The sequence below is a fragment of the Rutidosis leptorrhynchoides genome, chromosome 1 (assembly GCF_046630445.1).
Source record: "Rutidosis leptorrhynchoides isolate AG116_Rl617_1_P2 chromosome 1, CSIRO_AGI_Rlap_v1, whole genome shotgun sequence".
NCBI classification, from domain to species: domain Eukaryota; kingdom Viridiplantae; phylum Streptophyta; class Magnoliopsida; order Asterales; family Asteraceae; genus Rutidosis; species Rutidosis leptorrhynchoides.
This window is the reverse complement of record NC_092333.1, coordinates 308,735,438-308,761,998: the sequence shown is the minus strand read 5'-3', so window position 1 is coordinate 308,761,998 and position 26,561 is coordinate 308,735,438.

Genomic DNA, 26,561 nt, shown 5'->3' with positions numbered 1-26,561 from the left:
AAAAGACGGGCGTTAAAATTGCGGGATGTTACATTACCCACACCTTAAAAGAAATTTCGTCCTGAAATTTAGTTGGAAGTAATAGTCGATGTCTCTTCCTTGAGACCTTGCATTGTCAATGCTATGAATAAGTGAAAATACGTCCTTATGCATTCCCACGAATTTGGACAGTCGGGGTTTTATGTTGTATTAAGGCTTGGTTTTACGATCCACAATTTCAACCGGTCTTTCTACGAAGACGAGTTGTCATCAATAGTAAGTTTATCTAGAAGGATAGCACGTTCCTGTTCCGCAGGACACGTATCTAAGTTTGTTACATGGAACGTAAGGTAAACGGAAACTTAATTGAGTCGGAAGTTCTAAACGGTAGGAAGCGGTTCCAATACGCCCCAAGATTTCAAAAGGATCAATATTGCGGATATAAATTTCCTCGATTTCCCGAAACGGATTACACCTTTCCAAGGTGTGGTTTTTAATATTGCACGGTTACTGACTTTAAATTTGAGAGATTTTCATCTAACATTGGTATAACTCCTTTGGCGACCACGGGCCGTCTTGAGCCCTTCTCGGACTTGAACTATCTCAAAGGTTATTTCTTGAATGATTTCGGATCTGATGATTTGCTTGTCACCTACTTCGGTCCAACGAATAGGAGAACAACATTTGTGGTTATATAAAGTTTCGAAAAGTGCGCGTTAACACGCGAGTGGTAACTACTGTTGTAAGAGGGATCAACTAAAGGCGACAATACAAGTTTGTAACATGTCTTTCCAAGATGTAAATTGTTCGTTTGCTTAGCTCGTCTGTTTGTGGAAGATACGCAGTACTCACGTCTAAACGTGTTCCGAAGGCTTCTTGTAAACAAGATGTGTAACGAGTATTTTCGATCTGGGATAATTGACAATGATACACCGTGTTGGAATATAATTTCTTAAGATATGCTTGGACAAGTTAGTTAGGGTTCGAAAGCGTTTGTTGGAACAGGTTTCTTGTCGGCTACTGAAAAATGTTCGTAAGGGCTAGTCACCCTCGTGGCGAATACTAGTAACACGTGAAGAGTCTCTCTCTCCATTGAGAAATTATATAAAAAGGTTTCCGTATACGGAAGTACGAGCGAAAAGATAGGAGTGTAATGAGAACTTAAAATAGGATGAGTTCACATTTTGAGGTAGCCATATCGCGCATCTAGTGGCCAAATGTTGAGACTTGGTGGGAAACGAGATAGTACACGTAGTTGTATAGCTCGGGGTTGAGTAGTAGTTGGCCATATAACAGAAGAACAAGGACGTTAAGTCAAAGAAGAAAGGGGTATCCTTGGATTGTGTGTTATCTTTGGTCCCAGTAATATCAGACGGTAATAGTGAAATAGAAGAGCTATGTATCGTGGTACGCGATGACGAGAAGATTGATCGGATCCATAAATAAGTATTCAAATTCTCCGTGTAAAATAACGAATTTCAGCTTCCTTGATTTCGAGTCGAGAGGGGTTGCCTTTCAGGCGTTCACGTAGAAGTATTTCTATATTTGAGTTCCATTTTGTGCCACACGAATTTATCTAGTAAGGTTGGTGTGAAAAATCACGTTCAAAGTCCGGACATAGAAAATGTTTAATTCTTTCCCTTAGTACGTTAACGAGGTTAAAGGACGAGCGATACGGGAAAAATCAGAAATTAATCTTTGATAATAATCGCGAGATCCAAAATTTTACGAATACAAGTCGGAGTCGTGAGGGTTTCTCCAAAATTAATTAATTAATTAATTTTTTTTTTTTTTTTTTTTTTTGCGAGATCTACTGTAATACCTTGACCACTAACAACATGGTTTAGAATTTGGTCTTCGTTTAACCAAAATTCTCACTTGGAGAATTCGGCATAGAGTTGCTCTTTTCTCAAGAGTTCGAGCATAAGACGGAGACGTTGTTCGTTTTTCCTTTCCGCTTGAATAGCTTAAAACATCAATTATAAGTACGGTAACGGATTTGTCTAGATAAGTTTGCATACGCGATTCCGGAGGTCTATGAATACGGGCGGAGCCTTAGATAAACTGAACGGCACTAAAAGAAATTTATAACTATCGTAGCGAGTTCGGAAAGCGGTTTAGGAGACATCTTCTCCCTTAACCCTCAATTGATGATAACCAGAATGAAGGTCGATTTTAGAATATACGCGAGATCCGTGTAACGGTTCAAGAGGTTGTTGATACGGGGAAGAGGATATCGGTTCTTAAACGGAAATTATTTAGTTCACTAAAATCACATATATGTGGGGAAAACATTCCCTTCCTAACGTATAGGTTTTGGGCTCCCTAGTTCTATAGATGTCAAATCAAAGTTCAAATTACCTACCTAATAAGTTTGACGTACACTCTCCGATAAATTTGTCGGTATGCAATAGTTTTCCGTTGGTCACTTGAATGGCCTAAGTAATATCTAGGGGGTGGTGGAGTGCAAATAGTAGGCTCCAAAGCCTTGGATACAAAACATTTATCGACATCCGAATCGAATAAACATGAAGTATAGGAGTTGTTAAGAAGAAACGTACCCGTGACTAGTTCATGTCGTCTCGAGCATCCTCAGTGCTAATGTTGGAAGTTCGACCGCGTGTGTTGGGGTTGGCTTTCTTCGTTGGACATGCATTCCTAAAATGACCCGGTTGGCCACATTCGAAACAAACACCCGGCTTTTGTGTGTTGGGTCCCTTTTGACTGACGGGGGCGGTACTTCCACAATATTTGGCAATATGACCACTTCCCTGGCACCGGTGGCAAATTAGCTTGCCACATTCACCAAAGTGATGCTTGTGGCATTTGTTGCAAAAAGGTCGAGTTCCAGCATAACTTTTCTTGCCGACGGAGGTGAAAGGTTCCTTGGAAAAGTTGTTGCTGTTGTAGTTGCTGGATTGAGAGGCTTCCCATTTTCTTTTGTTGTTACCCGGTTGGTCCTCGGCCGTTGGTGCCGGTGCTTCAATTTCATACACCGTTTCTATAGATTGGCGAGCCATCGTTAAAGCCTCTTGTAGGTTGGCGGGTTTGGATGACATTACCCTGTGTTGAATGCTCTTCGGAAGGCCATCCATGTAAAGTTCAACTCTTAGGGACTCGAGAGTCATGAGGTTTGGACACATTAAGACTAGTTCAGCAAACCGTTGATTATAAGCTTCGAGGTCATTCCGGACCGTTTGTAAATTTCTTAGCCCCTGTTCGAGCCTTCGAGTCTCGTCGCGCGAAAAGTATTCGGTGATCATTCTTTCTCTTAATTCGGTCCAAGAGAGTGCGTGGGCTTCATCGATACCCACTGATTGTACATACGTGTTCCACCATGAGAGAGCAATACCGGTGAGAGTGAGGGTGGAAAACTTGACCTTATCTTGGTCCCGACAACCGCTTATGTTAAAAACGGCTTCCGTTTGTTCAAACCATCTGGTGAGAGCATCCGGTCCCTCGGTTCCATCGAAAGTGGGAGGTTTGCACCCCATGAAGTTCTTGTAGGAGCACCCCTCGTTTGAATTACCAGCTCCATGAGTATTGTTGTTGGAAAAGTGATCGGCCACGGCCGCACCCACGGCGGTGGTTATCATTCGTTGAAGAGCTTGTTCGAGAGTTTCGGAAGGAGTATTGGGTTGACCTTGGTGAGCCATTGTTCCTTCATAACACAAGAATACCGTTGTTTAGTATTATCAATAATACTAATCGTGATATGGAAATCAAGATAAAGAGGAAATTTTTCCTTGACTCGCCTTAAATTCTTTATGTCATAATGTCGGAATGTTCATATGAGTCACCGTAATATAATCCCGGAAATTATATTACCCTGATTCATATGTGCATTCGACATCATTTCATATAGTCAAGGTGGCGTGTCAATCAAATCAACCATGTGAGATTAAGGTAGAATAAGAGTTAGATGTGAATAGAAGAGATCGAGTATAAATGCACAAGTAGTCAAGTAATTCTTACTCCAAGTCTATATGCCGGTTGTAGTCTAGACTCACTAATGTACCCTATGACTCGGGGCTGACACCAATGAACTCTAAATCCCTACAACCAACGCTCTGATACCAATTGTAGCGACCCGACAAAATCATCATTTGACGGCGCCGACTACTTGAAGGTATTTCATATGCCCGAGAGACATATTAAATTAACGTGGCTAACGTGTTATGATCCAAGTCGGGTCATACCCAATAACAAACTTACCAACACCTTATATGTATTTAATCTTAACGATTGGGTCGTTAAATAAATACGCGACACTTGGATTTTAGAAAATCGGGTTTCTAAAATATTATCACTTAAGATAAATTATTTGGATAATTTATATATATATAATTGTTTATAGGTTTAAATGATTATGTTGTGTTATATTTTATAAAAAGTTTTATAAAATGTATAAGTAACAAAATAATACATAAGTTTATAAATAAGTTATAAACTTTTATAAACTTACAAGATTATTATTAAACAAGTAGTGTGGCAGAATTTTAGTCTCCAAGACATGCCCCATGCTCCTTGATTGTTACTTTTGATACAACACAATTCCAAGGGACATGCTTGACTCAATGACCAACATATTCTCACAAGTATTCAAGGGAATAAAAACACACACTTGACTAGAGAATAAGGGAGTGTGTTTGAGAGGAAAAGGCTGTTAAAAAAACTGCCTGCTGTTCGTGATCTTTGGGCAGCAAAGAGGCAGTTTTAACTTGGTTTTTTAAGTGATTAAGTGATCAAGTTAAATCCTAACCATTGTACTAGGTGTTGGTTATATGTTTGGGGTATTACCTCTTGAGGTCTCATTGTTTTGAGGCTCCATTTAACATCATATTTGAAGCTTACTGCTGCTGACTTTCCAGCAAGTTTAAGAAGGTTTCAAGCTTGTGTTTAAGGTGTTTAAGGGTCCTAAACATTAGCGAGCTCAAGGGTGTTGTTGGTGAATCAAAGGCTAGGGTTTTGCTTACTTGAAGGTTCAAGTTAGGAGCTTATTTCTTCATCTACATCATCTTCTTCATCCTTGTTCTTCACCTCCTTTTGGAGTAGGTACAACATCTTACTAGCTCTATTTTACATTTTAGTGTATTATTCAAGACTAGATCTTTTATGGAATTCATGTTTAAAAGGCTTAAACTATACATGCATAAACTTTAAATTGCTTCCGCTTTATGTATACATATACACGAATTTACATACACTTAAAATGGGTTTTGTGACTTTGTTTATGTAATGAATTCCATCAATGGTATCTAGAGCCAAAGTCTTGTTAATATGCTTCTTGTTTTTGGCTAGTAAACTCACTTTCTTTACAATCTACCAACATGCATGAAAGTAGAATGTAAAAAATATTGAGTTTTGGTGGGGTGTAAGGTGATGGCCGAATTATTGGGTCCCAAAAATGGGTTTGGGATTTCAAGTTTGGCCATGTTTGTTGTTATGTTGTTGTTCACAATCGAGCCTAGACCGTGTGGTTGAATGTTTGGATGATTTGGTTGTTATTCATGATTTGTAATATTCATTCATATGGTTGTAATTATTTTGTAAATTTGGTTTGTAAAAGTTGTATTTGATCTTGTAATTTTGTATGTAATTTGTTCTATTTTGGTTTGTAAAATAGAATAGGTTGTTATTTCATTTTCTAGAAAAATTGTATTAGGATATGATTTTGTAAAATGAAAGTGAAGATTCATGAAGAAGATTCAAGATGAAGCTTATGAAGTTACAAGTTTAAGTGGGAGGTTTTGGTAAAAATCTCTTACTTTGGTTAACCCTCTTAGGTGACATTTGTTTTTTGGCTAAACAAATGTCCACCAAAATGGCTCTTGATTGTGAACACTTTGTTATGCATGTTTGTGTATGTTTGTATGTTTGGTTGCTACAAGATCATCACATGTTATGAACTTGCATGATAAATTATAATTGGTTATAATAAAACATAACAAAATGACACTAATAATTGGTTATTAGACTTAAGTAAAATGGTTTATTTAAAAAGGTAATGAAATGGTTAAAACTAGTAATTGGTTACTAAAAGGTACATGAAAATGGGTTTTTCATAAACATACTACACACCAAATGCATGTTGGTGTATAGCACTTTGTTTTCTAAACTAGAATGTAGAAAACCTAAAATCCCTTAACTAAAACAAGGTAAACAAGTTAAACGCCATCCTTTTGTGGAAACACTTAGACATATTAGGAATCTCTTGATGGGATAAAGGTCACCTAACCGTCATGAGTGAACTAACATGAATAAGGTACACTTTGCATACATGTGGGATAAAGGTCACCTAACCACTTGCATGTTAAGTTTACATGTCTACACAAGTAGGACAACTTGATTTGGGAATCATGAACTTAGGGTCACCGAAGCATGAGGAACAAATAGGCGTTGATGGGATTAATATGCCATGCAAAAGGATTGCATGATCCCATAAATTAGAAGTTGCAAAAGGATTGCAATTGTCATTACGACTACCTAGCTAAATCAAATGACGGGATAAAGGTCACCTAACCGAAATTTGATTTACCGTTGGATTCTAACATTTAATAAAACAAATTAAAGGGTATTGTCTATTAAATCTAAATCAATACTTAAATGAACTTTGTTGAATTTTGTAGATGGCCGCAAATAACAACAACAACATGAACAATGCACCACTTAACTTTAACAACCTATCGTTACGGTCTCTCCTCGAGAAAGACAAACTCAACCATACAAATTTTATGGATTGGTTCCGCAATCTTCGGATTGTCCTCAAACAAGAGGATAAAATGTATGTGCTTGAGGACCCCATTCCCGATCAACCGGATGAGAGTGATGTGGAGGCAATGGCCTCTTACGATAAGTATTGCCACGACTCCCTTCAAGTCCCATGCTTAATGCTTGGGACTATGATACCCGAACTCCAAAAGGATTTCGAGCATCATAGCGCATACGACATGATAACACAATTGAAGGAGATGTTTCTCCAACAAGCACGTGTTGAGCGTTTCGAAACGGTTCGGGCGCTTCATGCTTGTCGTATGGACGATACCCAATCGGTTTCATCTTATGTACTTAAGATGAAGAGCCTTATCGATCGTGCTAACCGTCTTAACCTTAACATATCTAATGAGTTAGCCACCGATCTTATCCTTAACTCCCTATCAAAGAGGTTTGATCAATTTGTAATTAATTACAACATGAATGGGATGGATAAGAGCATAGGTGAGCTTCATGGTATGCTTAGGACGGCGGAAACTAGCATGGGTAAAAGGACTTTACCCGTGTTAGCAATCGATCAAGGTGGGTCTAAAGGTAACACCTCTAAGGCAAAGGTGACTAAGAGAAAAGGACCCGCCCATCAAGGCAAAGGGAAGGGGAAGATGGTTACCCCAACCATCAACAAGGCAAAGAAGCAAAAGGTAGCCGAGAAGGCAAACCCCAAGGAAGACCCATGTTTCGGTTGCGGTGAGATGGGTCATTGGAAACGAAACTGTCCGGTCTATCTTAAAGAGTTGAAGGACAAGAGGGATGCAGGGCAAACCTCAGGTAATATATACATGGTATATATAGAGCTTAGTATTACTTCTTCTAATACATGGGTATTAGACACGGGATGTGGAACTCATATTTGCAATACTTTGCAGGGGTTCAAAAGAAGTGATCATAAAGCGGGAACATCAAGTCTCTATATGGGCAATGGTGCAAAGGTGCATGTTAAAGCTCAAGGAGAATTTGTTTTGAAGCTTCCAAGTGGATTGAAGCTTATTTTAGAAAATGTTTTGTATGCACCGGATTTATGTCGAAACATTATTTCTATTTCTCGCTTAAGACAATGTGGTTTCAATGTTAATTTTATTGATGATGATATCCATTTTTCTAAAGATAATGTATTCTATTTCAAGGCTTCGCCTTCAAATGGAATTTATGAATTGGTTCATGATGACGCATCATCGAGCTCTATATACCATACTAGCACCAAGAAACTCAAAAGGGATTTGAGTGATTCCTATTTATGGCATTGTCGCCTTGGACATATAAACAAGAACCGAATGCATACACTTCAAAAGAATGGACTTTTGAAATCAAATGAAATGGATTCGTTTGATGTATGTGAATCTTGTTTACAAGGCAAGATGACTAAAGCACCTTTCAAAGGGACTTATGAAAGGGCTAAAGATTTATTGGGATTAATACATTCGGATGTATGTGGACCCTTTAAACCCATGACTAGGAATGGTGAAAGATACTTTGTTACTTTCATTGATGACTTTAGTCGTTTCGGATATGTCTACTTATTAAGACACAAGGACGAAACGTTTGAAGCATTCAAAGAATATCAAAACGAAGTACAAAATCAACTCAATAAGACAATTAAGGTACTACGTACCGATAGAGGAGGTGAATACCTAAGCGATGCTTTCCAAGATCATCTTAGGAGTTGTGGGATTATCTCGCAACTTACTCCACCCGGAACACCCCAACTTAATGGAGTTTCCGAAAGGAGGAACCGAACCCTAATGGATATGGTTCGATCTATGATGGCTAGAAGCTCGTTACCTCTATCATTTTGGGGTTATTGTCTAAGCTCCGCGGCTCGTATTTTAAATATGGCCCCAACCAAGAAAGTGGAACGAACTCCTCATGAGATGTGGTTTGGAAAACCTCCTTCTCTTTCATACTTGAAAGTATGGGGATGTGAAGCTTATCCTAAGCGTTATGTAGCAAATAAGCTACATGCTCGATCCACAAAGTGTATCTTCATAGGATATCCCAAAGATGACATGGGATATTACTTCTATGATCCATCCGAGCAAACGGTATTTGTTGCTCGGGAAGCGGAATTCCTTGAAACCAAGTTCCTTATGGAAGGTGATGGTGAAAGGAAAATAGATCTTGTAGAGGTACAAGATCAAGCCGATGATACACAATTGGTTGACACTAGCACTCAACATGAGGATGTTAAAAATGATCAAGTACATGATCAAGGTACACAAGACGTTCGAAGATCTAGTAGGATTAGTAATCCTCCTGAGAGATATGGTTTTCTCGTGGATGGTTGCTATACGGTTGATTTGGATGAACCGGTAAACTACAAAGATGCTTTATCAAGGATTGATAAAGATAAATGGCAGGAAGCCATGAACGCCGAGATGCAATCCATGTATGACAACCAAGTTTGGGAACTTGTTGAGCAACCTCCTAGCTCTAAGCTAGTTGATTGCAAGTGGATTTTCAAAATGAAAACCGACATACATGGAAACTTGGATACATACAAAGCTAGACTTGTAGCAAAGGGTTTCACTCAAACTCAAGGGGTTGACTATGATGAAACTTTCTCGCCTGTGGCAATGCTAAAGTCTATTAGGATATTATTTGCCATCGCTGCTCATTATGATTACGAAATTTGGCAAATGGATGTCAAAACTGCTTTCCTAAATGGATATCTTGAGGAAGATGTCTATATGGTACAGCCCGAAGGTTTTGTCGATCCGAAAAATCCTAAAAAGGTATGCAAGTTAAAGAAATCGATCTACGGATTGAAACAAGCATCTAGAATGTGGAATCATCGTTTTAATGAAGAGGCAAAGAAATTTGGCTTCATTAAAAATGGTGATGAAGCTTGTGTATACAAGAAGGCTAGTGGGAGCTCTATAATGTTCCTTGTGCTATATGTGGATGATATATTATTATTTGGGAATGATATAACCACAATGCAAAAAGTCAAAACTTGGCTAAAGAGTTGCTTCTCCATTAAGGATCTTGGAGAAGCACAATACATATTGGGGATTGGAATCTATAGGAATAGATCCAAGAGATTGATAGGTTTAAGCCAAAGTACATACATTGATAAAGTCTTGAGAAGGTTCAAGATGGAAAACTCTAAGAAAGGTTTGGTACCTATTCAAAAGGGAACCGTTCTCAGTTCATCTCAGTGTCCTACCACGAAAGATGAACAAGAGAGAATGAAGAAAGTCCCATACGCATCTGCTATTGGGTCTATCATGTATGCAATGATATGTACTAGACCGGATGTGTCATGCGCTCTAAGCTTGACAAGTAGATACCAGAATAACCCAGGAAATAGTCATTGGACTGCGGTTAAATGTATATTGAAATACCTTAGAAGGACTAAGGATATGTTTCTTATATATGGGTCTGGTGAGGAGGAACTCGTTGTAAAAGGTTACGTGGACGCGAGTTTCCAAACTGATCGAGATGACTCCCGATCACAATCCGGTTATGTATTCATGTTAAATGGTGGTGCGGTCTCTTGGAAGAGTGCGAAACAGGAAGTTGTTGCGTTATCCACTACAGAGTCGGAGTACATTGCCGCCTCATTGGCAGCTCAGGAAGCTGCATGGATGAAGAAATTCATCGACGACTTAGGAGTGGTCCCTTCCATTCAGGACCCTCTTGAGATCTTTTGTGACAACGAGGGTGCGATTGCTCAAATCAAGGAACCTCGTGCTCATCAAAAGACCCGTCACATTGAGCGGAGATTCAACTACATTAGGGATGAGGTTGAAAAAGGAAAGATATGTATTCACAAAGTTCACACAGATCAAAATGTTGCGGATCCTCTCACGAAGCTCTTACATGGGCCAAAACATGAGGGACATGTTTGTGCATTAGGGCTTCGATATTCTAGTGATTGGATTTGATCTATTTATGTATTGTACCGGAACGAAATTATTCAAACTCATTAATATAACTGTGGTGTTAATTTATTTGAGTTATGTTCCTATTTTGCATATTTCATCCATGAATTAGCAATTATTCAAAATTTCCGTAGTCGATCACATTTGTGGGAACAAGTGTGAGGTTTAGACTATTATGAACTTGGATTGGTATACATTCATAGGTTGAATGTGCGGCAAGGCTGCAACCAAGGTTCATAGATATTTGTGGGAAACAAATATTGGAAGACCCGCTCTCAAGAATTACTGTATAGAGCCTTTGTGGTTGATCACATGTAACCTTGAGTAAAGGCGAATATCATTGTATCCTCTGACCTGAGATACATATTGGGTTCGGATATTCACCAAGTACTGTGCCTTGATTCTTTCCTTCGCTATTCTGAAACATGGTAGTACATAAAGAAGAACTCAGGTATATTACAAAGTGTATATCTAGGACGTATGTAGTCAAGATGGAATTTGTCCCTCTTATTCGTTGAGAGTCAGATGTCTAAGGCCTGATAAAGTTAAATCTATAAGAGAGTGGTCACTCTGTATCTCTTGGATTTGACATGACATCTAGGACGAAAGGATATAATGAAAGATTCACCTAATCATATTCGAGATGGGAAGTCGAAAGGGATGATGTTATTGAATGGCACAAAGTCATAACATATTAGGGGTGATGGATGGTGTGTTAGGCTGTATCCATCACTTGCATTAATTTCTTATGTTTCTCGTGCAAGTGGGAGATTGAAGGTATTTCATATGCCCGAGAGACATATTAAATTAACGTGGCTAACGTGTTATGATCCAAGTCGGGTCATACCCAATAACAAACTTACCAACACCTTATATGTATTTAATCTTAACGATTGGGTCGTTAAATAAATACGCGACACTTGGATTTTAGAAAATCGGGTTTCTAAAATATTATCACTTAAGATAAATTATTTGGATAATTTATATATATATAATTGTTTATAGGTTTAAATGATTATGTTGTGTTATATTTTATAAAAAGTTTTATAAAATGTATAAGTAACAAAATAATACATAAGTTTATAAATAAGTTATAAACTTTTATAAACTTACAAGATTATTATTAAACAAGTAGTGTGGCAGAATTTTAGTCTCCAAGACATGCCCCATGCTCCTTGATTGTTACTTTTGATACAACACAATTCCAAGGGACATGCTTGACTCAATGACCAACATATTCTCACAAGTATTCAAGGGAATAAAAACACACACTTGACTAGAGAATAAGGGAGTGTGTTTGAGAGGAAAAGGCTGTTAAAAAAACTGCCTGCTGTTCGTGATCTTTGGGCAGCAAAGAGGCAGTTTTAACTTGGTTTTTTAAGTGATTAAGTGTTCAAGTTAAATCCTAACCATTGTACTAGGTGTTGGTTATATGTTTGGGGTATTACCTCTTGAGGTCTCATTGTTTTGAGGCTCCATTTAACATCATATTTGAAGCTTACTGCTGCTGAATTTCCAGCAAGTTTAAGAAGGTTTCAAGCTTGTGTTTAAGGTGTTTAAGGGTCCTAAACATTAGCGAGCTCAAGGGTGTTGTTGGTGAATCAAAGGCTAGGGTTTTGCTTACTTGAAGGTTCAAGTTAGGAGCTTATTTCTTCATCTACATCATCTTCTTCATCCTTGTTCTTCACCTCCTTTTGGAGTAGGTACAACATCTTACTAGCTCTATTTTACATTTTAGTGTATTATTCAAGACTAGATCTTTTATGGAATTCATGTTTAAAAGGCTTAAACTATACATGCATAAACTTTAAATTGCTTCCGCTTTATGTATACATATACACGAATTTACATACACTTAAAATGGGTTTTGTGACTTTGTTTATGTAATGAATTCCATCACTACTTAGGTCCCGTTACGTGGTCATAAGTCTTTAAAATAACGTTTGACCAAAATATGTCGCATTCAATGCAAAAGTAAAGATTGTTCTCTAGTTTACAAGAATTGTTCATCCAAAAGTTACGTTACAAAGTTATAAGTACAAATGAAACCTATGCGACACAATTTAAAAGTAGCCAAAAGATGCTCCATGTATGCATAAATACTCGACATCCAAAGGAAGTATCAAAATAATGAGCGGAAGCATGTAACACATATCGTTCAAAGACCTGAGAAAAACATAGAAATCTGTCAACGAAAACGTTGGTGAAATCATAGGTTTAAGTAAGTAAGTGAGTAAATAAGTAGATTGAACCACAAGATTTGCAACATCGAAATAATAGTTAACCATTCCAAAATTTGTTTCACGAGCACCCAATTATCAATGCTTAACATTTCTCCCATTGAACCCCATCACCTTAGTGTTAGAACATACACTGATTCTCGAAAATATATTTCATTCGTAGACGGTGCGAACCGTCTGAATGAGGGTTTGTCAAACCCATATGGATCCACATAACATAAGTTCACGCTTACACCCGGCAAGTGTAACTAATGATAATTGAATTGAGGATTTTGTTCTAAACTCGTATGTAGAATGTTTGTTTTCCTGTACTTGTGTTCACTTAGTAAAAAGAAACGTTTATGTTTTCTCATCCCAAATGTAAATTCAAAAGAGTAAAAGTGGGATTATGATCTCACCTTGAGTGCACGAGTAATAAAGTACTTCAACAAGTAAACGTGTGCAAAGAACAATGCTAGTCTTGACCTAAACAAGTAAGTTGTATCAATAATGGTAAACGCGATTGGTCAAGGATGTTCAATTAGTCCTATGGCTCGTTACGACTCGATTAAGTAGCATGTGAATCAAATTGTCAAGTTTCATACAAGATACAAGTATAGAAGCAAGTTAGAGATATTGCATAAGTATTCGGTTAAGTTTGGCTATAAGTCAAACTTGGTCGGGTCAAAGTCAACGAAAAAGTCAACACGTTCGGGTCGGGTCCCGAACTATTTTTCTGAGGTTTTTAATCATATATAAGCATGTTAGTCAAGTTTCATGTTAATCGGAGGTGCGTAGCATCGTTAGAATTAATCGAGAAACGACCAAATTGGACAGCACCTGATAGGCCATATGGACGGCGTCCAAAATGGCTGGACGGCGTCCAGTATTGAAGTACTGGACGGCGTCCAAAAGACTGGACGGCGTCCAAGTCTGAAGGGCTGGACGGCGTCCAGATCTGTATCCAGGCCCTGTTTTGCTGCAACAAAGAAATGCACGAACCAAAACTCAAACAATCCCAATTTATGACCCGCAAACAATCAAAACATGTATCCTATATCATCGGGAATGTACTTTGACAAAGGATACAACTAACCACATATCATCAATCGAGTTTATCATTTACAATAAACGATTTCTCGTCAAGTGATCATTTAGAGTTCGTTTTCCAAGTTTCAAGTTCACAACTTCATTTCATGATTCGGTAGTCCAATCTACACATACGATATGCCGTTTCGAAGGTAATTAAACGTACATTGCAACTAAACACTTACTAACAACATTAACAAGCATTCAATGCATCAAAAGTTCATTTTAAGGTTCATCAAACCCTAATTAAGAATCACAAAATCAATAATCATGTTAACGCAAGGTTTTCATATCATCCAACATACCAAAACAAAACTAACGATGCTAGTAACACTTTTAACACAATGGGTTTAACATCTAACAACATTTAATCAATCAAAATCAAAGATTAAACTAACCCATTTCAAGTGTTCATGCTAGTTACACTAAATAACAAGATCGAGCATACAAATTACATACACGACATCACAATGAGCCATAGACACTAACTAACATCATTTCAAGTCAAAAACACGAATTTAGAGAAATCTAGAGTTTTAGAAATGTTACCCAAACGAGATGAAGTTGGTACCAAAATGAAGAGTATGAAGAGAGGATCACGAATATGTAATTTATTTTGTTGCTAGCTCCCTAAATCGAATTTGGATGATGATTTTGTGTTTGAAGGTTTTGAGAGCATAAAAAGGGAAGTAAGAAAAAGAGATAGAGAGAAATGGGAGGTTGGTGGTGGATGGTGGGTTACTAGTTAGCCAAGTTTGCCCGAGTGGCGAGATTAGTCCCTCGCGTTTGTAGTCGGGTGAGGGAATTACCTAAACGGAATATTTTAAAACGCGTATTAACGGAGGATGTTAAAATCCAATAACGGAAAAATATTAAGAATGTTAGCTAACGGAGGATACGAATTTAGTTACGAAGGATATTATTAAAATAAAAAGACGGGCGTTAAAATAATTTAACGGAAAAATGCGGGATGTTACAAATATATCACATAATATTCACATGTTAAAAATATATAGTTTCCAACAAAATTTGTTAAGCAATCATTTTTCAAGTAAACACGGTCGAAGTCCAGAATCACTAATGCATCCTAACAAACTTGATAAGACACACTAATGCAAAATTCTGGTTCTCTAAGACCAACGCTCGGATACCAACTGAAATGTCCCGTTCTTATTGATTAAACACGTTCCATATTAATTGATTTCGTTGCGAGGTTTTGACCTCTATATGAGACGTTTTTCAAAGACTGCATTCATTTTTAAAACAAACCATAACCTTTATTTCATAAATAAAGGTTTAAAAAGCTTTACGTAGATTATCAAATAATGATAATCTAAAATATCCTGTTTACACACGACCATTACATAATGGTTTACAATACAAATATGTTACATTGAAATCAGTTTCTTGAATGCAGTTTTTACACAATATCAAACAAACATGGACTCCAAATCTTGTCCTTATTTTAGTATGCAACAGCGGAAGCTCTTAGTATTCACCTGAGAATAAACATGCTTTAAACGTCAACAAAAATGTTGGTGAGTTATAGGTTTAACCTATATTTATCAAATCGTAACAATAGACCACAAGATTTCATATTTCAATATACATCCCATACATAGAGATAAAAATCATTCATATGGTGAACACCTGGTAACCGACATTAACAAGATGCATATATAAGAATATCCCTATCATTCCGGGACACCCTTCGGATATGATATAAATTTCGAAGTACTAAAGCATCCGGTACTTTGGATGGGGTTTGTTAAGCCCAATAGATCTATCTTTAGGATTCGCGTCAATTAGGGTGTCTGTTCCCTAATTCTTAGATTACCAGACTTAATAAAAAGGGGCATATTCGATTTCGATAATTCAACCATAGAATATAGTTGCACGTACTTGTGTCTATTTTGTAAATCATTTATAAAACCTGCATGTATTCTCATTCCAAAAATATTAGATTTTAAAAGTGGGACTATAACTCACTTTCACAGATTTTTACTTCGTCGGGAAGTAAGACTTGGCCACTGGTTGATTCACGAACCTATAACAATATATATATATATATATATATATATATATATATATATATATATATATATATATATATATATATATATATATATATATATATATATATATATATATATATATATATATATATATATATCAAAGTATGTTCAAAATATATTTACAACACTTTTAATACATTTTGATGTTTTAAGTTTATTAAGTCAGCTGTCCTCGTTAGTAACCTACAACTAGTTATCCACAGTTAGATGTACAGAAATAAATCGATAAATATTATCTTGAATCAATCCACGACCCGGTGTATACGTATCTCAGTATTGATCACAACTCAAACTATATATATATTTTGGAATCAACCTCAACCCTGTATAGCTAACTCCAACATTCACATATAGAGTGTCTATGGTTGTTCCGCAATATATATATAGATGTATCGACATGATAGGTCGAAACATTGTATACGTGTCTATGGTATCTCAAGATTACATAATATACAATATAAGTTGATTAGGTTATGGTTGGAATAGATTTATTACTAACTTTCACGTTGGTAAAATGAGTAGTTTTTATCAATCTTGTTTTACTCGTCATTTCTTCGTTTCTAATCCGTTTTGAGTGATTCCAGTGGCCATGGTTTCGTATTGAACTTAACTTTATGAATCTAAACAGAAAAAGTATAAGTTTATAGTCGAAAATACAAGTTACAAGTCGTTTTTGAAAGAGGTAGTCATTTTCGTCGAAAGAACGACATCTTGATGACCATTTTGAAAAACATACTTTTACTTTGAGTTTAACCATGATTTTTGGATATAGTTTCATGTTCATAAGAAAAACCATTTTTCCAGAAGTATAGCTTTTAAATCAAAGTTCTTCATAGCTTTTAATTATCCCAACTAAAACAGCCCCCGGTTTTACTACGACGGCGTATATCCAGTTTTATGGTGTTTATCGTGTTTTCGGGTTTTAAATCATTAAGTTAGCATATCATATAGATATAGAACATGTGTTTAGTTGATTTTAAAATTCTAGTTATAAGGATTAACTTTATTTGCGAACAAGTTTAGAATTAACTAAACTATGTTCTAGTGATTACAAGTTTATAACGTTGAATAAGACAGCTTTTTATGTATGAATCGAATGATGTTTAGAACATCATTACTACCTCAAGTTCCTTGGATAAACCTACTAGAAATGAGAAAAATGGATCTAGCTTCAAAGGATCCTTGGATGGCTTGAAAGTTCTTGAAGCAGAATCATGACACGAAAACAATTTCAAGTAAGATTTCCACTCGAAATAAGATTGTTATAGTTATAGAAATTGAATTAAAGTTTGAATATGATTATTACCTTGTATTAGAAAGATAACCTACTGTAAGTAACAAAGGTTTCTTGATCTTGGATGATTACTTGGAATGGATTTAGAAAACTTGGAAGTAAACTTGCAATCTTGGAAGTATTCTTGATTTTATGAAACTAGAACTTGTAGAATTTATGAAGAACACTTAGAACTTGAAGATATAACTTTAGAGAGATCAATTAGATGAAGAAAATTGAAGAATGAAAGTGTTTGTAGGTGTTTTTGGTCGTTGGTGTATGGATTAGATATAAAGGATATGTAATTTTGTTTTCATGTAAATAAGTCATGAATGATTACTCATATTTTTGTAATTTTATGAGATATTTCATGCTAGTTGCCGAATTACGGTTCCCACATGTGTTAGGTGACTCACATGGGCTGTTAAGAGCTAATCATTGGAGTGTATATACCAATAGTACATACATCTAAAAGATGTGTATTATACGAGTACAAATACGGGTGCATACGAGTAGAATTGTTGCTGAAACTGAACGAGGATGTAATTGTAAGTATTTTGGTTAAGTAGAAGTATTTTGATAAGCGTCATGAAGTCTTTCAAAAGTGTATGAATACATATTAAAACACTACATGTATATACATTTTAACTGAGTCGTTAAGTCATCGTTAGTCGTTACATGTAATTGTTGTTTTGAAACCTTTAGGTTAACGATCTTGTTAGATGTACGAATATCTCTTAATATGATATATATACATTAAATGTCGTTACAACGATAATCGTTACACATATGTCTGGTTTCAAAATCATTAAGTTAGTAGTCTTGTTTTTACATATGTAGTTCATTGTTAATATACTTAATGATATGTTTACTTATCATAATATCATGTTAACTATATATATAACCATATATATGTCATCATATAGTTTTTACAAGTTTTAACGTTCGTGAATCACCGGTCAACTTGGGTGGTCAAATGTCTATATGAAACCTATTTCAATTAATCAAGTCTTAACAAGTTTAATTGCTTAACATGTTGGAAACACTTAATCATGTAAATAACAATTTTATTTAATATATATATAAACATAGAAAAGTTCGGGTCCCTACAATGTAATTGTAAGCATTTTTGTTAAGTAGAAGTATTTTGATAAGTGTCTTGAAGTCTTTCAAAAGTGTATGAATACATATTAAAACACTACATGTATATACATTTTAACTGAGTCGTTAAGTCATCGTTAGTCGTTACATGTAAGTGTTGTTTTGAAACCTTTAGGTTAACGATCTTGTTAAATGTTGTTAACCCAATGTTTATAATATCAAATGAGATTTTAAATTATTATATTATCATGATATTATGATGTATGAATATCTCTTAATATGATATATATATACATTAAATGTCGTTACAACGATAATCGTTACATATATGTCTCGTTTCAAAATCATTAAGTTTGTAGTCTTGCTTTTACATATGTAGTTCATTGTTAATATACTTAATGATATGTTTACTTATCAAAATATCATGTTAACTATATATATAACCATATATATGTTATCATATAGTTTTTACAAGTGTTAACGTTCGTGAATCACCGGTCAACTTGGGTGGTCAATTGTCTATATGAAACTGATGTCAAAGCTAAGGGATACGAAATAGTTTATATTTTACTAGGAAAAACTATTAAATACGATACAATTTTACACAAGATATTTATTTATTTAGAGAATGGATATACTTAAACCTTGCTACAACACTTATAGGCAGTGTACCTAATCGTACAGTAGTGTAGTTTTTAGTAAGTCCGGTTCGTTCCACAGGGAAATCTTTTTTAAACAAAGCTCAACGCTATATTAATTTACTTTTATAAAAATACAAACATATATATAAGTAATATTATTATTATAAAGGGGGGTTTTTACCGTTTAATGACCGGTTTGTCGATTTTAAGACTTTAGTCGCAGTTAAAACCTAATGTAAAATATAAAATAAATACAAGACTTAAATTAAAGCGTAAAGTAAATAACGATAATGAAATTGCGAATAATAAAAGTGCGATAAAATAAACTTGCGATAATTAAAGAGTACGATAATTAAAAGTGTAATTAAATAAAATAACAATAAAAATGCGATAATTAGAAGTGCAATTAAATATAAAATAAAGGAAATTAAATATGAAATAAAAGAATTATGCTTATTTAAACTTCCGTAATCATGATGTTTGACGTGTTGATTTTAGTTTTATGCCCATGGGTTAATTGTCCTTTGTCCTGGATTATTTAATATGTCCGTCTGGTTTTTGTCCATAACAGTCCATCAGTCATAAATATAAAATGCGAGTGTCCTCGTCAAATTATTCTTATACCCGAAGTTAAATATTCCAACAAATTGGGGATTCGAATTGTAACAAGGTTTTAATACTTTGTTTAATGAATACACCAGGTTATCGACTGCGTGTAAACCAAGGTTTTACTACTTTGTTAACAATTACACCAATTACCCTTGAATGTAATTTCACCCCTGTTTTAATTATTCTAGTGGCTATTAATCCATTCCCGTGTCCGGTTAAATGAACGATTATTCGTACATATAAATACCCCGCCCATCGTGTCCGATCGAGTGTATATGGTAATTTATAAGGACGCCCAATTGTAAATCTTTATATTAACATTAACAAACTATCATTTAGTTAAATAAATATAAAGCCCATTAATAGCTCATAGTCTAATTTCCACAAGTGTCGTTCTTTTGTCCAAACCCCAATTATGGTACAAAGCCCAATTACCCAATTTTAGTAATTAGTCTAACATCATGATTACTTCGTTTTAAATAAGCATAATAATAACTTAGCTACGAGACATTAATGTAAAAAGGTTGAACATAACTTACAATGATTAAAAATAGCGTAGCGTTACACGGACAGAATTTCGACTTACACCCTTACAATATTCGCTAACATACCCTTATTATTAGAATTATAATTAAAATTAAAATTAAATTATAAATATAAATATAAATTTTACGTATGAATGAGGAAGAAAAAGATGATGAAAATGCGATCAAAATTCGGTTGGCTTTATAGGCAGTTTTTCATTTTGGGGCTCCGCGACTCGCGGCCTTTTTGGCCTTCAAACTCCGCGAGTCGCGGAGTTTGAAATTCCAGCTCACACTTTGAAGTCTTTCTCTGCCGACGGTTTTTATTTATAAATATAATATATATATAATTAATATAATTAATTATATATTATATTATATTTATATACATAGTTAACTTGTAATTTTTAGTCCGTTGCGTCAAGCGTTGAGAGTTGACTCTGGTCCCGGTTCCGGATTTTCGAACGTCCTTGCGTACAATTTAATATCTTGTACTTTGCGTTTTGAATCTTGTACTCTTGTAATTTCGAGACGTTTCTTATCAATAATTGGAACCTTTTTGATTGTCTTTTGTACTTTTGAGCTTTTTGGTCGTTTGCGTCTTCAATTCGTCGAATCTGTCTTTTGTCTTCACCTTTTATTATTTAAACGAATATCACTTGTAAATAGAACAATTGCAACTAAAAGCTTGTCTTTCTTGAGGAATAATGCTATGAAATATATGTTCGTTTTTAGCATTATCAAATATTCCCACACTTGAGCGTTGCTTGTCCTCAATCAATATTGTCTTGAAATACTAGAATCACTTCTTTATTCTTCACACTTTGTACATCAGTGATTTCTATACGGCGGTATAAACAATGGTAGTAACGATATGGTTTACAGTCCCACATGACTATAAAAATTTAGATCCATTAAGGAAATTGGATCTTTATGAAAACATTTGATCTTTTGAAAATTAAATCTAGTTTTTACCCTAGATAAGTTTTCCGGGATAACCCTTTACCGGTGTTTGCAAAATATTTTTGTGGGTTTGGTGGGTTTCAGATTTGAAAATTTTAGCTCAAAACTTATGGTTTTGTGTCACCCACTTGCTAACCTTGTATTTGGAAAGCAACACGTCCAGTTTACTTGTCCCGTATATTACCTTTCGGTAAACTACCGTCCGGTTGTAAAGGAAAGCGTTGAACAAGCAACTGTTAAGGCAATGTCCCCTGACATGCTTTTAATTATGGTCTATAACGTGTCGGACGCAATTACTATCCTTGGTAGGAGCAATAGTAAAGCTCACCCTTATAATTTTTCGGTATGGCACAAGGTCCTGTCTTTGACCACTATGCAACCACCGTTCTTACGGTTGACACCCGATTTAGTTCAGGTGACCTAATGAATTCCAGGTGAATTCCTAGGATTTTACGTTCAATGATAATGAACGCATTGAAAATAGGGTTTTCAGAAAACAAATCGGTTTATAATTTTGATCAAAATATTTTCTCGTTCAAGCTCGAGTTTAGATATCATTGAATTCCATGAGTTTGTAATTCTCAATCTTTAAAGTCAATCTCAAGGATTGAGTAATATCAGTCTTAAAAGCTGATTTTTAATCTTTAAGGAGATTATCCTTTCTGGGGATCTGATTCATTAGTCTTATCCAGCTAATTTGCATGGTGCCCACCCTATTGTACGAGATAAATCCTTCTCATGGTTAGGATAAATCTGACCACTTGGCGACCCTGTTTAATGCTGAGGTCCGTGGATTTCCTGCTGATTTTAGAGATGACTTTTCTAGATTTTTCGTCAACCTACAGCTGGTCTGGACGACAACTTCATGACCTAAATCAAGAAGCGCGTGTCTTTTTCGGAAGACTTTACTTCCTTTTAGTGATGGAATTGATTCATCGTGTAGATCCATCTCTTCTTTTCTTTCATCGGGTAAAACAGTTTAGTTTAGTCCAAAGCAAAAGTATTTTCAGTTATTTGTTACAGATATATGTGACATATGTTTAAGATAACTTGGTAAATTTTCCCACACTTGGCTTTTATTTTCCTTTTTATCGTCCTCTATTCCATTTTAAATGAATTTTAACATTTTGGTTTGTTTCTCAATTTATGTCCTTTCCGAGGTAACCATAATTTCGGTGTTAAAACCTAGTTTTATCGTTCATAAATATGTATAAACATGATTTTGAATTCATTTAATTGCAAATTTTGAAAAATTTTACTAGAATTGGGTAGTCAGTATATAAGACTAGGGCTGTTCTTTTTTATCAGAGAGCACTAGATTCTAATACAACTACTGCTTTACTAGTATTTTTAATGGTAACCAAGTGTTTAAGATAAAAATTTTAAAATCCGAAAGAATTTAACCCCTTCCCACACTTAAGATCTTGCAATGCCCTCATTTGCAAGAAATCAGTAACAATTTAAATTATTGAGGGAGATTTGTGTGAAAATGATTAAATTTTTACCAAAGTTTCCAAATATATTGGCGTTTGTTTGCTGAATGATAAATGGTGCACATCATTTGTTCATTCCGTCTTGTTGTTATTTCACATATATTTTGCATCTTGTCGTCAAAATTAGTTGCTTTTGCTGAACTTAATGCCAGTCTTTGAAAATGCGTTGTTTTACCCTGTTGTGTACATAAGATAAACTGCAAACATATATACATATTTTTGAAGTTTGGTATATTACCCCACATTCAAAAATTATTAAAATCTAAGAATAAAAGTTAGATAATTATAAAAATGATTACAATATTAACAAAAGTATTAAACATTTAAACATATCAATAATTACAAATTACAAAATAAAAAAAATAAAAATAATAAGTAAACTAAGGATGATATTGGTACCAATAGGGGTTCCAGGCATAACCATAGGTGCTATAGAATGCTTCAGCAGGGTCATACGTAGGATACGGTGGCTGCATCTCTATAGACCAGGGAGGGAAGATGGGTTTAGGTGTAGGAATATAGTTTCTACCTATATGTTGGCAATGAGCTATGATTTGGTTCTGATGAACTTGCCAATCTTCAAATGCTCTCTGTCTAGCATTTTCGTATTCCTGAGAAGCTATAAACCTATGCATTTCTTGCATCTCATTCCCCCCTCCTACATTACCTTGCTGTTGGTTTCTCTCTACTTGTGGATGTCTACCATGGTATCGCACTGCGGCGTTATTTCGCCTCTTCAAAACTTTCGCACCATGGTATACATTTAAACCTATAGTATCGCGGGGTTGTGGTTCTTCTACTAATAATCCCCCCCGACTTATATCTACACCGAGATATTCACCAATCAAAGTAATAAAAATACCACCTCCTATTATGCTATGCGGTCGCATCCCCCGAACCATAGCTGATAAATAATAACCCACACAATATGGTATACTTACAGCGCTTTGTGGGTCTCGAATACACATATGGTAAAACAAATCCTGTTCATTTACTTTTTCCTTGTTCTTACCCCTTTGTGTAATCGAATTAGCTAAAAACCTATGTATTACTCTTAATTCGGCTCTATCTATATCCAAATAAGAGTAATTTCCCCCTTTGAAACGGTGATGGCTTGTCATTTGACTCCACACACCGTGTGTATCAAAATTTTCATCTATCTTTCTACCGTTTAGTATCAATCCTCTACAATCGGTAGACGCTAACTCCTCAGGCGTATATATACGTAAAGCCTGAGCCATGTCCAGTAAAGACATGTGGCGCATCGAACCGCCTAACAAAAATCTAATAAAAGAACGATCGGTTAAACTAGCTACCCGATCATTCAACTCTATACTACATAACAATTCTTCACACCATACTTTATATACAGGTCTACGCATGGTGAATAAATGTACCCAGTCATTAAAAGAAGAATTACCATACCTCTATACAAGTAATTCCCTAATTGGCCCGGCCAATTCTACAGCTTCTAAGGGTCCCCATTCTATGACCCTCGGTACCTCAACAACCTTAGAATGAAGAGTATGTAAACCCCTTTGATATTTTGGATAATCTATCCAAAGTCTGTCAAATCTCAGGTTCGGGTGCAACTCTTCCAAGTGCATATCAGAAAAGGTCATGACTGGATGAGGTATATCCTGCTTGTAGTAGTTATCCACCTCCTGTTGTTCCAAATTCTCAGCAGGAGCATTGCGGGCTTGGGATGAAGATTCACCCCTTTCATTCTGCAAAACACATCAAACACAATTTTTGTGCATCCAAATATGCATTAGTGTCAGCAAAATCATCAATCAAAATAATTACAATGACATTATCAATTTATATCAAACTTAAGCTCATTTTCATATTTTCATCAAATCTATACTTTTTCAAATAAGCATATACGAAAATGTTCGCCAAGTTCATAAGCATTCAACTCAAATAACATGTCAAAATAATCATTACTAGCAATTAAACAAGTCTCAAATGGCATTATCTTTCAAAAATCAAGTTCATGAATTTTAGACTTGAAAAAGTCCACTTTAATTCTAAAAATCATGTTTAGGCTCAAAGTTTGGATCATTTAACTACCTAGACATGTTACACTACTCAATTTAGCAACAATTCATGACAAAAATCGGCCATAACCTGTTTATATCAAAAAGCCCCAAATTTGCTCAAGAACACAAACCCTAGATTATTCAAAATTTGAAGTTTAAGGCTTCTAATCATGTTAAACAGCATCAATCTAGGTTATACAAGCATAATACATAAACAATTTAAGCCTAATTACACTAAAAAGCATCAAAATCAAATTGGGGAAAAAATTGCTCAAGAACATCAAATTTCGAATTAAATGGTGTTTAGGTGTAGAAATTTACCGTTTTTCTTGAGTAATTCTTAGATAGCATCCTTCTCAACATGATTTTAGCAAAAGATTTGGTGATTAACGGTTAAAAATTGTGATTTTGGGGTGTATTTTTCGGGTTTTTCGGGGTTTTTTTCGCTGTTATTTTTCGCAGTGTGTTTTTGTGGGGAGTGAACTGATATGTTTTTACATTTTATTTTTTTTTCTGGGTTTTGGTCCCTCCGCGACTCGCGGTGAAATACCCTTCAAACTCCGCGAGTCGCGGAGTTTGATATATATATATATATATATATATATATATATATATATATATATATATATATATATATATATATATATATATATATATATATTTTTATAATCAATAACTTATAAAACAATTAAGTACTTAATTTTAAAATTTTGTTTCCCTTGTTATTTAGGACGAGGTCGTTTCGGAATCGATGTCCTAGTCCGTCCTTCGACAAAATTTTAAAATTTGTCTTTTTGTAGCGATTGTTTTAAAAGCTAAGATTTTTGGGTTTTTTCAATGTTTTTGGCATACTCTAATTCAATAAGATTAAAAATAATGATAATAAAAGTTCTCGTCCCTCCCTCGGGTAAAGCAATTTCGGTTCAAAGACCTAGTCTTCAACTTACGACGAATTTTAAAAATCATATTCTTAACTTAATGAGATAAAGTAAATTTTTGTTTTTAAATTCACACAACTTAAATATAAAATTCAAAATTTATATTAAAAATTCACACCAAACTTAAAATTTGAAATGCATAAAATTAAAAATTTATATTTTAAAAATTAAAAATTCACACCAAATTTAATTTAAAAATTTATAAATTCATATCAAACTTATATTAATTTTTCAAATATTTACAATTTTAAATATATTGTTTTTACAAAGTTTACAATATTAATTTAAGATTTAAATATTAAATTTAAAAACATGGTAAAAATAAATTTAAAAATCTTTTTGGCTTTTTATCCCACTTTAATCAATCAAATATTATCAAAAATATGCGCCCCTCTTTTCGGTAAAGTAATTTCGGTTCCAAGACCTAATTTAACTCATGACGAATTTTTGAAATTTTTGGGTTGATTGATTAAAGATATTTATACCTTAAGAATAAACGTTAAATTTCGCAGTGATGTAATAAATTTTTGAATGATATCAATAATTTCGGTCGCCAAACCTAATTTTATTCAATACCAATTTAATACTTTTTAGCGAACAAATTAGCGTTTATTATCAAAAGGTTAAAAATAAAAATAAAAATAAAAACTGTACAGACATACCTGTGAAATAGATTTCTTAGTTATATGATCTATCCCATTCATAAGATAGTCGGTTTAATTGGTTTTTCATGGCTACATAGGCGTAACCTCAAGCATTCAGTGTCTTTTCTTCTAAACATATGAACGGTCCGTCTCTGCATAAAGTAACAAATTCGGTATTTGAATAGGTTTGATTATTTGAACATTTACCTCCATGTGACCATTTTCCGCATTTGTGACAACGTTCTAGGTGTCGTGCTCTTCTTTTCGCTGCGGATTTTGATTTTCCTTTACCAAATTGTAACTTATTGTCTTCGCA